Here is a 13,745-nt window from a genome sequence, read left to right as displayed (position 1 = left end):
CTCTCTCTCTCTCTCTCTCTCTCTCTCTCTCTCTCTCTCTCTCTCTCCCCTCCCTTAAATATCTGTTTTTAATTAACCCTTTTAGTCCCCTAGTTTCTTATTGAACCTTGACCTCTTCATTTTATTCCTAATTCAACAATTTATTTCCAGAAAGGTTTTGGCACTACAGCAGAGCCTTTTGAGCACATTCCACGTTTTTTCCTCATGAATCCCCCAATGACACCACTTCTGAAACTGCCTCAGTACTCACCTGTCTCCTTGTATGTTTCTAACACCAGGAAACTACGCACAGTAAAACTCAAATATGTAACAAATATACACTTTCAACATGATCAAGGAACGTGGTTTTTATACAGAAAACCCCACCAATAACTGTCTGAAAAGCTTTGTAGTTTTTTGATGAACTAAACATTTAATGGTGGTCAGTAGCCATCTTTGCCTATCATGACTATTATCTGGGATATATACCTTCTTCACTCATTCACAAACAGGTCTTCTACCTACCCTGTTCCTCAATGAGAACCCAACAATGGAACTTTTTACAGAAAGGTAAAAACTGGGAATTCTATACCTGTTACCTGCAAGCTCTGCCCCTTCCCTTTCAAATACAAAAATAGGATAACGCTAGGGACTCATCCAGGCAGTGTTCTGAACAGTCTGGGTAACGGGCCCACCAACTGGAGACTAAATAGTTCTCTATAATCTAACGAAGAGACTGCCTGCTGTACAGTCTGAAACGAGCTGGAGAAGCCATCTAGGTGGGCATCACCTGTGGTCTGTCTCCCAGGAATGGTGATCGCAGACTCACACCCCTCCTTCCCATGACTGGCAATAAAGGTGAATCTTCATGCGTACACATCTGTGTCTGTAAGTGTGAGTGTGTGTGTATGTGTGTGTGTGTGTGATGAGCTAGATGTGTGGGTCTGCCATTCTTATGCTGAATGTCCAATCTCTCCCGTCCCTCTCAGACACTGGTACCCAAGGTACCTGGAGTGGAGAAAAAATGACTGCCTGCAATGAAAGATTATGGCATGTCCATGATGCTGTTCAATTGCAACAGCAAGAACTTCCTGGTTCCAGCTGCACTAAGCCTTTGCTTGCTTCTTGATCCTCAGGTCCTGGAAGCCACATAAGGCAACTGGGCAGGAAAGGAACTGGAAGCTTTTGCCTTTCTTTTGATGTTAATTTGTAAAGAAGTGTCTCAACAATACGAATCGTTTTGTCCAAAGAAAACACACGGGGACTTTTAAAAAGAAATGTAAATGTTCCAGGCATCATTTAGCCCCCAGTTTTTTTTTTATGATAATGTAGAACAGAGAGAAACAAGTCCACTTGCTAGACTTGAGTCCCTCCCTTTCCTCTCCAACTGTGTAAGAAAGTGGTTTCCAGACAGACAATGCTACATGATGAACGCCATGCTCACTACTCTCTAAATATTATGGTCCCCAAAGATGGTGCCAAGACATAGTGATACAATGCTATACTCTATATAAAATGACTTTGTAACTGTATGGTGTTCCCAGGAAGAATTCTTATACCATGACTTCCTCTGTGGTAAGGTGGTTTCAGAATTATCTATCAGGATTCTTGCATCCTAAGCCGGTGCTAACTGAACACTGAAGGAAAGTTTTACCTCTGAGACATACAGCTATTCTCCCACTACCCATGAGCCATTGAGGAGGACTTTTCCATGGGGCTGGCAATGCAGAGGGACTGAGCTCTTCATTTTGCTTCATTTTAATCCAATTCAAACTGAAATAGCCACCTATGGTCACAATACTGGGGAATATGGCTCTAAAATGTTCACCACATTTTGGGGTTCATTCTTTATTCTTTATCTTTTAAAAATAGAGGACTGGAAGGATGGCTCAGTGGTTAAGAGCACTGACTGCTCTTCCAGAGGTCCTGAGTTCAATTCCCAGCAACTACATGGTGGCTCACAACCATCTGTAATGGGATCCGATGCCCTCTTCTGTTGTGTCTGAAGAGAGCAACAGTGTACTCACATACATAAAATAAATATTTAAAAATATAAAGTTGGGGTTTGGGCAGTCTTTCACACAAATCAGTCTACTTCACAATTTGAGTAAGTTCTGGGAAAGTGGTTCCACCACAGTTTAACACTAGTTAGAAAAATTGGGACCTATCATAGAAGTTCTTATACAAATAGAACACGTTAATATTGCCAGAAGTTCTAAAATAGTGTCTTAAAGGAAAAAAAAAAGTAAGCCTACAATACGAAATAGTTTATTTTGCTCGTGAGTAATTCTCAGGGTCATGCTGACATCACTGACTTGACGATCTCAGTGGCAGGCCTTAGGACTGAAGAGGCAATAAAAGAAATATTGGAGTGTCAACTTCAGTTATGGATGCCCTGGGCACAGTTCAAAACTCCTCAGACCCAGCCCTGCCACAGAAACCAGTGTCACCCAGAGGTTTGTTCATTGTCGAATTCAGTAATCCGTTTACCAGCCATTTCATTGGTGCCTGCTACGTGTCAGTCATGAGGCTGGACATAGTAAGTTAAGGAACTCACTTTCTGTCTTTTGAACTGAAATATTGGGGGAAAGACATATAATCACATTATGATACAACATGGTAAGCTCGTGCTTAGCCCAGAGGGCAACAGATCTCCACGGGAGGTGATCTGACCTCTCCCCAAGGGGTCAGTGAGGAAGGGGGGTAACACCTGAACTGGGGACTCAGAACAAGGAGGAATTCGTATGGCGAAAGCGGGATGGGGCATTCCAAGTCCTGTGGCTCAGGAAGGTGGGAAGCAGGCCGTAGAGCCCAACGGGAAATGCAGGAAGAATTGCTCAAGCAAAAGTCTGGAGTCAGGGAGTGGTACGAAGACAGGCTCAAATGGCACCAGGTCAAGGAACTTGGTCTTCAGCGTATGTGCAATGGGGAGTAGATACCTGGCAGCATACTAGAGGGAGATAGATCTGCAGAGGCAAGGACAAGCAAGGGACTGGCTTCATCTTAGAGATCAGTAATAAAGGCCTGCAAACAGGCTGCTGTAATGGGAATCCAGAGAAGGGAGACCTCAGAAATTTCCAGATCTAGGAGATAAACAGTAATTAGACTCTGCTAGCACAGGTGACCGGACGGATGTGGGTGCTCAGGGAAACAGGTGTTCGGGATGACTCCCAGATTATTAGCTTTGATGACTCTATGAATATGGCTAACTGTGAACGAACACAGCCGGAAGCCACTCACGAATATTACACCCTGACTCTGCACTGTGTGAACACTTCATGGCTACCTCAGAAGACTCCTGTGAGGTAGACATTGTCATCTCTAATTCAGAAAGAATGGGTAAAGGCACTCGCCTGCTGACCTGAGAGTTTGATTCCTGAACCCACATCAATATGGAAGGAGAGAATCTTCTCCACAGATTTGTCCTCTGATCTACATGCATGTCAAGACACACATACAATCCTCCTACACAAATATCACACATAAGCCACTAATAATATTTTTTTTAATGTAAGACACTGAAGCTTGGAAAATGAATGACTTGACTTGCTCAAGATCAAAACACCCAATAAGAGTGAGAGGCACGATTCTGATCCATTTCTGTTTCCAGTTCAGTCTGAACAAAGCAGACAAGGCAGCTCTGGGAGGAATGGTGGTGCATCCCAAGCCTGGAGAGTTTCAGAAACCTTTTCAGACACATACATGGTAACCAGCAGTTGGCTGGACTCCAGGCTACAAAGCCAGGCAGAGACATGGGACCATCAGCCTGGGCATGACAATGAAGACTGAGGGAGTAGATGAAGCTCCAGAGCTAGGATGCAGGGCAAAAGCAGCTCTCCCTGAACTGAACTCCAAAAAGAGGATGGATGGGCAAAGAATGAGAATCCCATTAAAACAACATAAAGCAGAGAAGCAGCAAAAAGGAAGAAAACCATGGACTGAGCCAAAGCCTCTTCAAGAGCCAACAGGAGACAGACAGTGCTGAATGCTATAGCAGCGGTTGCAGCATATCTACTGCGTTAGGCAAGTGAGTACATCATTGCTGGGCCTGAGAAATGCAGATATGACAAATACAGACCATAGCCAATGAAGAGCTGTTGACTAACAGATTTCTAGGAGAATGCAGAGCAGAGGGTGTATAGCCCTGGCAAAAACAAGCAGCCTGTCACTGGGATGATATTTAAGATTATAGGCACCAAAAGGGCATTGCTGGCCATCCACCCAACCACTCTTGAGTTTCTTATTAAAGTTGGATACAAAGTCATCTGTGAAGAGCCTCTGAGGGAGAACAGTACCTGCATGAGGAACAAAGAGAAGCAGAGAGCAGCACCCTCCTGCCCAGTGCAGCCTGACACCCAGTCAGGAGGGAGCAGTCTCGACTTCAGCATGCCACCCAAGAATGGCAGGTGCGCTGGTATTTCACAGCATCTAAGGAACTGACTATGTTCAAGGACTCTTCATTTTACAGACTGCTCACCACTGGCTGCCCACCAATACCTCCACTCTACTCAGAGAAGGCTCCGTTCACAGAAACAAATAATCCAGGAAGATAACATCCTTTTCCCCTGGAGCTCGTTCTAGACAGCCCTAACAAGGTACTGTACTAGCCCCGCTGTGTCAGTTAAATACTTTGACATTTGCTATGTGAGCCTCTAGACAGACAAAACAAAACAGAACAAACTGACCCTCAAAACATGTCAGTGATGGTAGGCTGGTAAGAAGGCTCAGAGAATGAAGGCATGTACTTCTGTGTGTGTGTGTGTGTGACAGACAGACAGACAGACAGTCACAAAGACAGAAAGACAGAGAAAGCGGGGAGGGGGGGATGCAGCGTATCAGGATAAACTTACAAATGGCCCATGAAAGCCCCTGTCTCTTGCCTTTCATGCTGTACAGAAATTCAGCATCGAAGAATCCTGGTTCCTAAAAGGGAGCCCAGCACTGTGGAGGAAATGCAAACAATCACAAGTAATCTGGAACATGAAGCAATACAAGGATAAAATGGGTACCAGGCCCTCCTCCTTGGAAGGTCAACAGGACATCCACATGGGGACCAGCTACAGTGGAAATGCGTGACTCCAGACTCCGGTTCCTCCCAGCTCCCCCTAACAACCCACCTCACAAGACTGCAGCCCACAGAACAATGGGAAATGTCAGGTCACACTCCTGTCCCATGCCCCCCAGCTGCCCTCCCGCTTCCTCTTTCACCCGGTATGAGCTGTCATCTTTCCATGAAGGAATGCCAAGCGCTCAGGCCGTCTGACTGGCACTTCCTGCTCTTCAGGTTCTCTGCATGCTTCAAAAGGGTAGCTAGCAATGTGCAACCGGAAAGACTGCCCTCCCTACAGGCTTAGCTCCAGGTGTCCACCCCTTGTGAGTCACCTGCCAGTTTCTATCATATAGAACAAGATCTATGATTTCAGGAGACTTCATCTAAGCACTACGGGCTGTAGATAGCCTCTCTCACAAGTGGCCCTTCTAAACTCAGACCGGGTCAAGCAAGTGTTTTGATGATGCTCACCTAGAGTTTCGGTCAGCAAAAGCATGAAGGCAAACAAAAATTAAAATGATGATGTAGCAATACATTATAATAATGTTGGCCCTGAGCCATCTGGTGGCAAAAAATGTATGTTGAAGCCACTCAAGAAACAGTTCCTAAGTCAGAGGTTTTCAGTCTTAATTAATAAGCCCAGAAAAATCTTCCCTTATAGTGTATATTTTTTAGGTTAAAAAAAAAAAAGGATCACTTGGGTTCAAATTGAACACAATGGTCACATTTTAAAAGGGAAAGGTCTCCATTTGATTTAAAAAACACACTACATCATATATAAGAAAATGGATCGTCAAATCATCCTTAGGTTTGAGCATCCCTTTTTCTTGGGAGTCTGTAGTGAAGACAATACAGGACATCAGGACATCAATCTTTCATCTGAGTTAAGATTTTAAAGGGTCATGGAAACCAGAATAGAAGACCAAGAAGAGTAGAAGAAATAGATTTGTCTAATAAAAGAAAAAACAACAAACCCCTAGATATCAAAAGGCAACAGCGGTGAGTGCTCACGGCACGTGGTGTGAGCTGGCCACTTGCAGTGACTCATAGATGGATTTACACACACACACACACACACACACACACACACACAAAGCCACATCTATGGCACGAAAAGAATTAGCTTCAGGTGAGCTGTTCTTCCTGTATAAGGCATTACACGGCATGTTGGAATGGACCTTTCCAGGGACCTCACTGTAAAGAAGGAAATGCAATAGTAGAAAAAAAATTTCTGTTTACTATAAATTACGTATACAAAATTCACGTTGTCAATCCAGTCCATGGTTCTCCTCTAACCTTCTCAGCTCCCCAAACCAGGAATTGCATTGAAATGCTTGTTCATTTAATTCATGGTCTACTGTGTGCTGTGCACGGCATGCTGGGTACTAAAGGGAAAACAAATCAGACACAGGCCTCCTCTCAGCACGGAGAGTCTAACGAGGAGGGCAGAGCCGGGGCAAGGGATCCCAGAGGAAAAAACACTGTAATGCTTTGAAGGTCATGGGGTCTCCACGGGTAAAGGAGAAGTTGGAGGGGGGAAGCAGGTAACTGGAGGGGAAAGGAGGAGTTCCAGAACACTCATACAGCTTGTACATCTGGGTCCTAAAGTCCACCTCTGTGTCTCCAGAACCCAGCACATGGCAGAATCTCAATTAATGCTCATGGAATAAGAGTGGGAGTTCTTGACGGAGCCACACGATGTTTCTTAAGAAAACCACCCTAGCTGCAGAGACAAAGAACAGAAAATGGAGAGGTACAGGTTCGGGGGGGTGTTAATTGTAACACAAAGAAAGAATTAGAAACAGCAGCAAAAATACATCAAGTTACATAAAACGCTGTGTGAAATATGTACAGCCACCATGCAAAAAACGGTGACATTACAGTTCCGTGGATAAGGAAACAGGTAAGTGGCTCCTATGAGAAGTACAGGAAAGTGTAAAAGCGATCACGATTCATATCCCTAAGTACTGACTTATAACCATCTCATTCATATTACAGACATAAAATGTCCAGCGCCTCCCACTTTAAAGGTGATAATCTATCCAATTAAAAAAAAAGCCGGTCCAGCCTACCTTCACTCATTGCAGACCCCTTTAGAAGTATCATACTGGGGCTGGAGAGACGGTTCAACAACCAAAAGTCCTTGTTGCCCTGGCAGAAGACCTGAGGTTGCTTTCCAGCTTACAACCACCTTTAACTCTAGTCCCAGAGGATCTGATGCCTTCTTCTGCCCTCCACAGATACCGGGCACACACAGAGTACAGATACACACAAGCAGGTAAATACACATACACATGAAATAAATAAATACATCTTTAAAGTCATTTCTAAAAGTAAGCGCAACATTACTTCAGTGGCATCTTACAGTTACTAATCTGATAGCTGTCGCAAGCTTCTCGCCGGCGATCTTGAATGGACCAGGTCATCCTAAGAACAAGCACAAAGAGGCTTCTAGCAGCAGGTATCCTGGATGTAACAGGCTAGGCTAATAGTCAGCAAAGCCGTCAAGAAGGGAGTGATACATACATCTGAGAGATAGGTTTTTCAGCCACTGACATTCTAATTTACTGTCAGACCTTTTTCCCTTAATACAATCAAGAAAAATAAAACCCAATAAAATATAATTCTGATACACAATTCTAAAAAGTTGAGAAAATAGTCTTGATATCCTAAAATAAACACTACTATAGATTTACTAAGTATAATTCTACATAGTGTTTTGGGTTTGTTGGTTGGTTGGTTGGTTGCATTTTTTGTTTGCTTGTCTGTTTTGGGTTTGGTTTTTTTTTTTTTTTTTTTTTTTTTTTTGAGGGGGGAGCAATGTCTTACTCTGTATTTCTAGTTGGTCTGGAACTTTCTATGTAGACCAGCCTGGCCTTGAATTTGTAACAATACTCTTGCTTTTGCTTCTGGGTGCTGGAATGACAACAGGTTCCTGTTCACCTGTTTAAAAAGGTCTCTGTTTACTTAATCTCTCTGTGTTATCCTGCAGAGTGAAGTACTTATGGCTGCCATACGCCAGGTAAGTGACTACTGAGTTGGGTCCCATCCCTCCAGATACATCTTATATGTCTCTCCTAACCATTTTTGCTATTATGAAATTGCAGATTCTTATTGGAAACATTATATAGCTTGGAAAATCAAAGTTCCCATAATCCCATTCCACTTCTACAGCTGGTCCCCAGGGGTTAAGGGGATCCATTTTCCCAGTGGTTAAGGGGAGCCATCTTCCCGTCTTTGCAGAGCTACCATACTCCCTTACCCACAGTGGTGAGGTTCAATCAGATCTAAAACCAAAACAGGATTTAGTAAGTACTGATCAAAATGTGCCCCAAAGTGACAACTCATAATTTTTGTTCATCCCACTTAGAGTGTGTCACTGGAGAAATGTTAATGTTTTCAATTACAGGTGCCAGCCCACTCTCCACCAGAGATGTTGTTATTAACAGTCAACGTGATTAATACCTGGCCAGATGTGAGCCTCAGGCAGCTCTGGCGCTCAGACCCACGGCTGACCCCAACAGTTTCAAATCAAAAAGCTGGACGTGTACTAATGTTTCTCTCATTCTCATTTTTATTTTAGAAGTGAGTCAGAGCTTGCTTACTTCTCTTCAAGTACATTGTTTTTTAATGTATCAAGGGCATCTTCCCACATCAATGCACTATCTTAACAGCCACATGGGGGTAAGGGAACAAAAACACAACAGGGGAATAAAAAAGCTTGATCTTAAGACGGAGATAAATGGAGTACATAATTTAAGAGATTAGACTCACCGTAACGACGAAGAAGAACAGACACCACAGCCCTCAGAGGTAGCAGAACCTTAGATAATAGCCTGCTTCATCTCAAGGGGGACAGATTCAGTGACTCCCAGAGATCTCAGAGTCTCTTGGCAGCTGACCTAAGACTGCATGCGCCCCATCTCCCAACTGCTGCCTCCACTCCGCCACTGCTCTCAGACACTGTGGTCTGACAGCAAGGGCTACTGAGGGTGACTGTATAAGATGCCACAGCAGCTTTCTCTCTGAGGCAGCCGTGACTTACAGTCCAACTGGCAACAGTCTCCCAGACTCTCACAGCTAAACTGAAAGGAGAAGGAGAGGCCATCACCAAGGATCTTGACTTGTGTTTAGGGTACCAAAGGCCTATCCTTACACGAGTGAACACTGCCATTACTCCACCCGGCAAACAACCAATGCCCAAGAGTGTCCCCCAGAATCTCCCTACCCCTTTCTACCTCCATGACCAGTAACTTCACCCAAGTACATCCCTCCAGCAAACCAATGTGTTTTCATTTGTGCACACTAAGCCCCATGTCCATCCAAGCTCCACAATTCAGAACATGGAAAATCCAAGGAGACTAACAGTAATGAGAGTCTGTGTGCCTGCCCTGTCCTTCCCAGGGCTGTGCTCAACTCTCCAAGGCTTTCTCACTCAGAGAGAGAGAGGCAGCCAAGGCAATGCTACAGGACCTTGGCCAAAATGGCCATCCAGTAAAAGAAAAGACACTTATAACACAGTCCTCCAGAATCCAGTGTTTCTCGTTCCCTCTCCGAGAGAGAGGGAGAAAAATCCGAGTGATGCACCTCTGTCTTGTCTCCATGTAACTCAGCTAGTTATGGGAGGACGTCATCATTTAATCAAGAATCATTTCCCAACAGCTCTGCCCCTTCCTAAACAAGCATGACGTAATGTGTGCAAACCAACCGAAGGAGTGGGAACCATAACTTAGGACCCTACCAAGCCAAACGAAGTGGTGCAGGCAACAGGAGGAGGAAGAAGTAGTTCACTTCCTCGTCTCACAGCACATGAGGGAGAACTGGCTGGCACAATGAGGGTCACAGAAACTGTTGCCAGGCTCAGATACCAAAGGCCATGCACTATGTGATCCAAAACCACGCCATTATTAGAGATCCATAACACTTGTCTGGGATAGCTGAGCATTGAAATAAGAGAAGTGTTGACACAACCCTTCTGATGGCCACATGAACTGGAAAGCCTCCTTCTTGTCACTTTCTGAGGCTCACTCCAGCACTACCAAGCACCCTGGGCTCTCAGGTGTAGACAGATACCGTGGCATCACCCACTGTATCCGTAGCCACAAAAGAAGGGACTTTTATTTAGTGGGCTGCTGGTGAGCTAGTGAGGGGAGTGGAATCCTGTTGCAGACATGGTTCCTCCGGGTAATGAGATGCTCTGGGTGTCTCGAGGAGCATGGTACAGACACACCAGCTGACCTCTACAAGGCGATTGGGGCTCATCTGGACAAACGCCTACACGCCTAGGGACCTGTCAGTCTCTGCCTCTGCATTTCTGTGTGGTGTGTGTACAGACAGAGAGGCAAGATGGGCACAGATGTTAGTGCTCTTCCAGATGACTGGCAGCCAGCTGGGGGCCTTTGGACAGGTTAGCATCTCACTCTGAGCCCTGGAGAGACTGGAGGAGAAGAGGGAGGGAGATGAAGAATAAGAAAATGGAACACGACACCACAGACAGGAGTGGCTCTGAAAGTAACAGGCCAGCATACACAAGTATCACACAATCGCTGCCCACTGCTTAGCCTATGCCTCCACAGTACCTGACATGAACATGTGGGGCACATGTCAAACACACTATGTGCACCCCAAAAAAGCTACTTTCTGAGCCTGCACATCCTCGTTCGTAAAACGGGGATAATAGTATCCAATGCAACAGGATTAGTGGGAGATAAAGATAGCAAATGTTAAAGATGGGCATACAGAAGGTGCTCAAGAGTACGGCAAGTAGCATAAGACAGTGGAAAGGCCTACGGGATCTGGAGTCTGAAATCGTTCACCAGGTCCCAGCTGTGTTCTTACGTTACCAGCTACCTGCACAACATCATGTATCTCCAAGCACAGTCAGTGATGACTTAAGAGACGCACTAGGGGCCTCAAAGCAGAAAACACGCACGAAACGGAAGAAACATTCAAACTATAAAAGGCTAAGCAAACAAACTATTTCTTGGGGAACTTGGATATACACTTTAAAGAACATGAATTGATCTCACCCCTCTCAGGAAGACTGCATTTAAACTGGGTCCCACCTTCAGCAAACACTGTCAGTCAGCAACAGAGGGTAACAGATACAAGAAATTACAAGAAATACTTAGTGTCTACTGTGGGCCAATCGCTGTGCTGGAAACACAGACACAGAGGCTACTGAGGGACTGCACCCTGACAAAGCTGACAGTCAGAGGATGGGATGAGTAGCTGGTTGTAAGAAATTTCACCCAAATGATACTAAGTAGCAATAAAGACCCTTGCTAGAGAACCATACTAAGACAGAAGAAGCAGAGGGCTGATCCTAACTGAGCCATGTCAAAAAAAAACCTGAGCCATGTCAAAAAAAAAAAAATCAGAAGTTGCATACCAGAGCTGGTGCCCAGCCCATCACCTCATGGCCAACTACAATTACAAAACTGCCAATAAAACTTCTGCCTTTTTTATGGGGTCCATAAAGAACCAAAGAAGCTTCCCTCCATGTTAATCCAGCCTTCTGCATCCATGCCTGAGCATCAGAGAAAGAGGCACTGTTGCTGTCCTCTCCTGACCAGATGCTGTCAGGCTGCCTATCTCTCAGACTCCACATGTGGTTGAGATGCCCTGTGTCTCACCCACCCACCCCTTCTGGTCAGTCAGAATATTCTTCCAAGCAACAGACCCCAAGAGCATATGAACCTGGACCACACAGGCAGTCAGATGCTTCTCCTTGTCCTGGCTGAGTGTGACACATGGAGAAATATGCCCTCCCCTGAGGACACAGCCTTGAAGGAGGCTCTTAAGAAGGAATGGTGCCGACGGAGCCAGAAGGCTGCCAATCGAATGAACTGCAGTGGGACCTTCTCTGAGGGAGGAACTGGAAGGACCTGGGCATTCCCCTGCGGGCTCCTTAGCTCTCTTGGCCTTAGATGAATCAACTTCAGAAACAAGCGAAACACCCTCCTCCAAGGGCATATTAACTTCCTTCCCTCGCCCCACTGCCTCGGCCACGCTCATTAAAGAGGCCATTCACCTGTTCCCTGGAAACCTGGGTCTTCTCTTCCTTTCTATCCCAGCAAAAGTACCTGGCTCCTCCCACACTGACTGAATGAGCAACACTAGAGGCACAAAGCACTTTTAATGTCTAACACCTCAGATGTGCCAGCCTGTGCTGCAGGAGAGGTCATTAGTGGCATTGTTAGGCTTCTGGTATGTAAATCAGAGAGTGGCATAGAGGCCTGGATGTAATGACAGAGACCCATGTCAGGTGTCTTCTCTCATCTTCTGCTTGGCACTAACCACTACTTCCAGGTCATTGAGCCTAAGCCAGAGTACAGAGCGCCACAAAAATGAAGGTTTGGGGATAAACTATAAATGCTCCAATGGCACTGGCCCCAGAAATGGCACAGGAAGCTGTCGTGAGGGCCACTGGGGGATTCCAGGACAACAAAGCAGCCGCGAAAGCACACACTGGCTATGGCATCTCCAGAGCCTTTAAGAGAATCGCAGAGGCATCACCATACAGAGACTGTTTAGAACCACAGCAGCCCATCCCCCAACGAAAGGACAACAATGAAATAAAAATAAAACGCATTTTGTAATCACACCAGGATTTATTTCCCCTTTCAGTCTGGCACAAAGGCAACAAGATGACATTTTCATCCGAATTGCCAAACCAAGATCCCTCCCCCCATGTTCAGGATGTCCACCCTCAGTTCCTCTTCCCATCAGCCCCTGGTCCTCAGGCCCTCACTGTCCATCCTCAGAAAGACACAACCTGAAATCTGTGAACAGGTTTCAAAGAATAGGGCAGCCACAGAAAAGAGGCAGCTAGATTCCCAAGCCACTCCTAGACAACGCTGAAAATGACTTGTGGACAGGCAGTAATCTACACCTCCCTCCAAGGTTTGGAAGGAAAAGTGACCAATGAGAAGAAGTCACTTAAACATCCACCTTCATAGTATGATCAGGTGATGTCCAGGGCTTCGGGAAGGCTTTAAATCAAGCCCACGTTAACAGAACAGGTCCACGAGCCACAGACAGATGCAGTGCCTGTTTCCCACCACTGTCATTGAGAAAGCCCTCCTCCTGCCCGTGTTCAGCGTGAAGCTCTGGAATACACACAGATGTAAATTTCTAGGCCACCAAAATGGGCATGCATCTGCTTCTGCTATAAGACAAGCTCCTTTGTACTTCCTCGTCTCTATGGCTAGCATAACAGCAGACAGACACCTGCTCCAGCCAAGTGCTGACTCTAGACGGGGCTGTAGTAAGGCAGAGCTGGGGTGTGGGTTTAGCATGTGCAAAGCCCTAGTTCTGGTCTCGAGCACCAAACAACGGCAGACGTGATGAGCCTCTTGGCAACGTGACAGTTCATTTTGAAATATTTCCAAAGAGGATAAAACAGCTCGGTACTGCAGCTGGGGAAATTCCATACCACATCAAGTCCCTGTTGGTGCCTCTTCCTCCTCACCCCACACAGCTGCCCGTGCCAACAGTCAATCACACCTACTTCTTCACTATTTGATCGAAAAGGATGAAACCAGAAGTGGTCATGTATACCTGTAATCCCAACACTTGAGAAGCTAGGACATGAGGATGAACGAAGACAGAGTAGTTAGAAGCTACTCTGGGCTACCAGTGAGCTCAAAGCCAACCTCTACAACATAGCAATACTTTGTCTCAAAAACAGTAATTAATTAATTAATTAATTAAA

At 45.5% G+C, this 13,745-nt stretch overlaps 1 protein-coding gene across 1 annotated transcript in view; it reads right to left on the bottom strand.

Annotated features, from left to right (window-relative positions):
• The window catches only part of Prkch (protein kinase C eta), a 197,367-nt gene that overhangs the window by 158,642 nt on the left and 24,980 nt on the right, over positions 1-13,745 (bottom strand). The gene's annotated exons all lie outside the window — the stretch shown is intronic.

This window comes from Grammomys surdaster, unplaced genomic scaffold, assembly GCF_004785775.1.
Source record: "Grammomys surdaster isolate TR1022 unplaced genomic scaffold, NIH_TR_1.0 127, whole genome shotgun sequence".
Lineage (NCBI taxonomy): Eukaryota > Metazoa > Chordata > Mammalia > Rodentia > Muridae > Grammomys > Grammomys surdaster.
The sequence above is the reverse complement of the archived record's forward strand: the minus strand, read 5'-3'. Positions and strand labels throughout refer to the sequence as shown.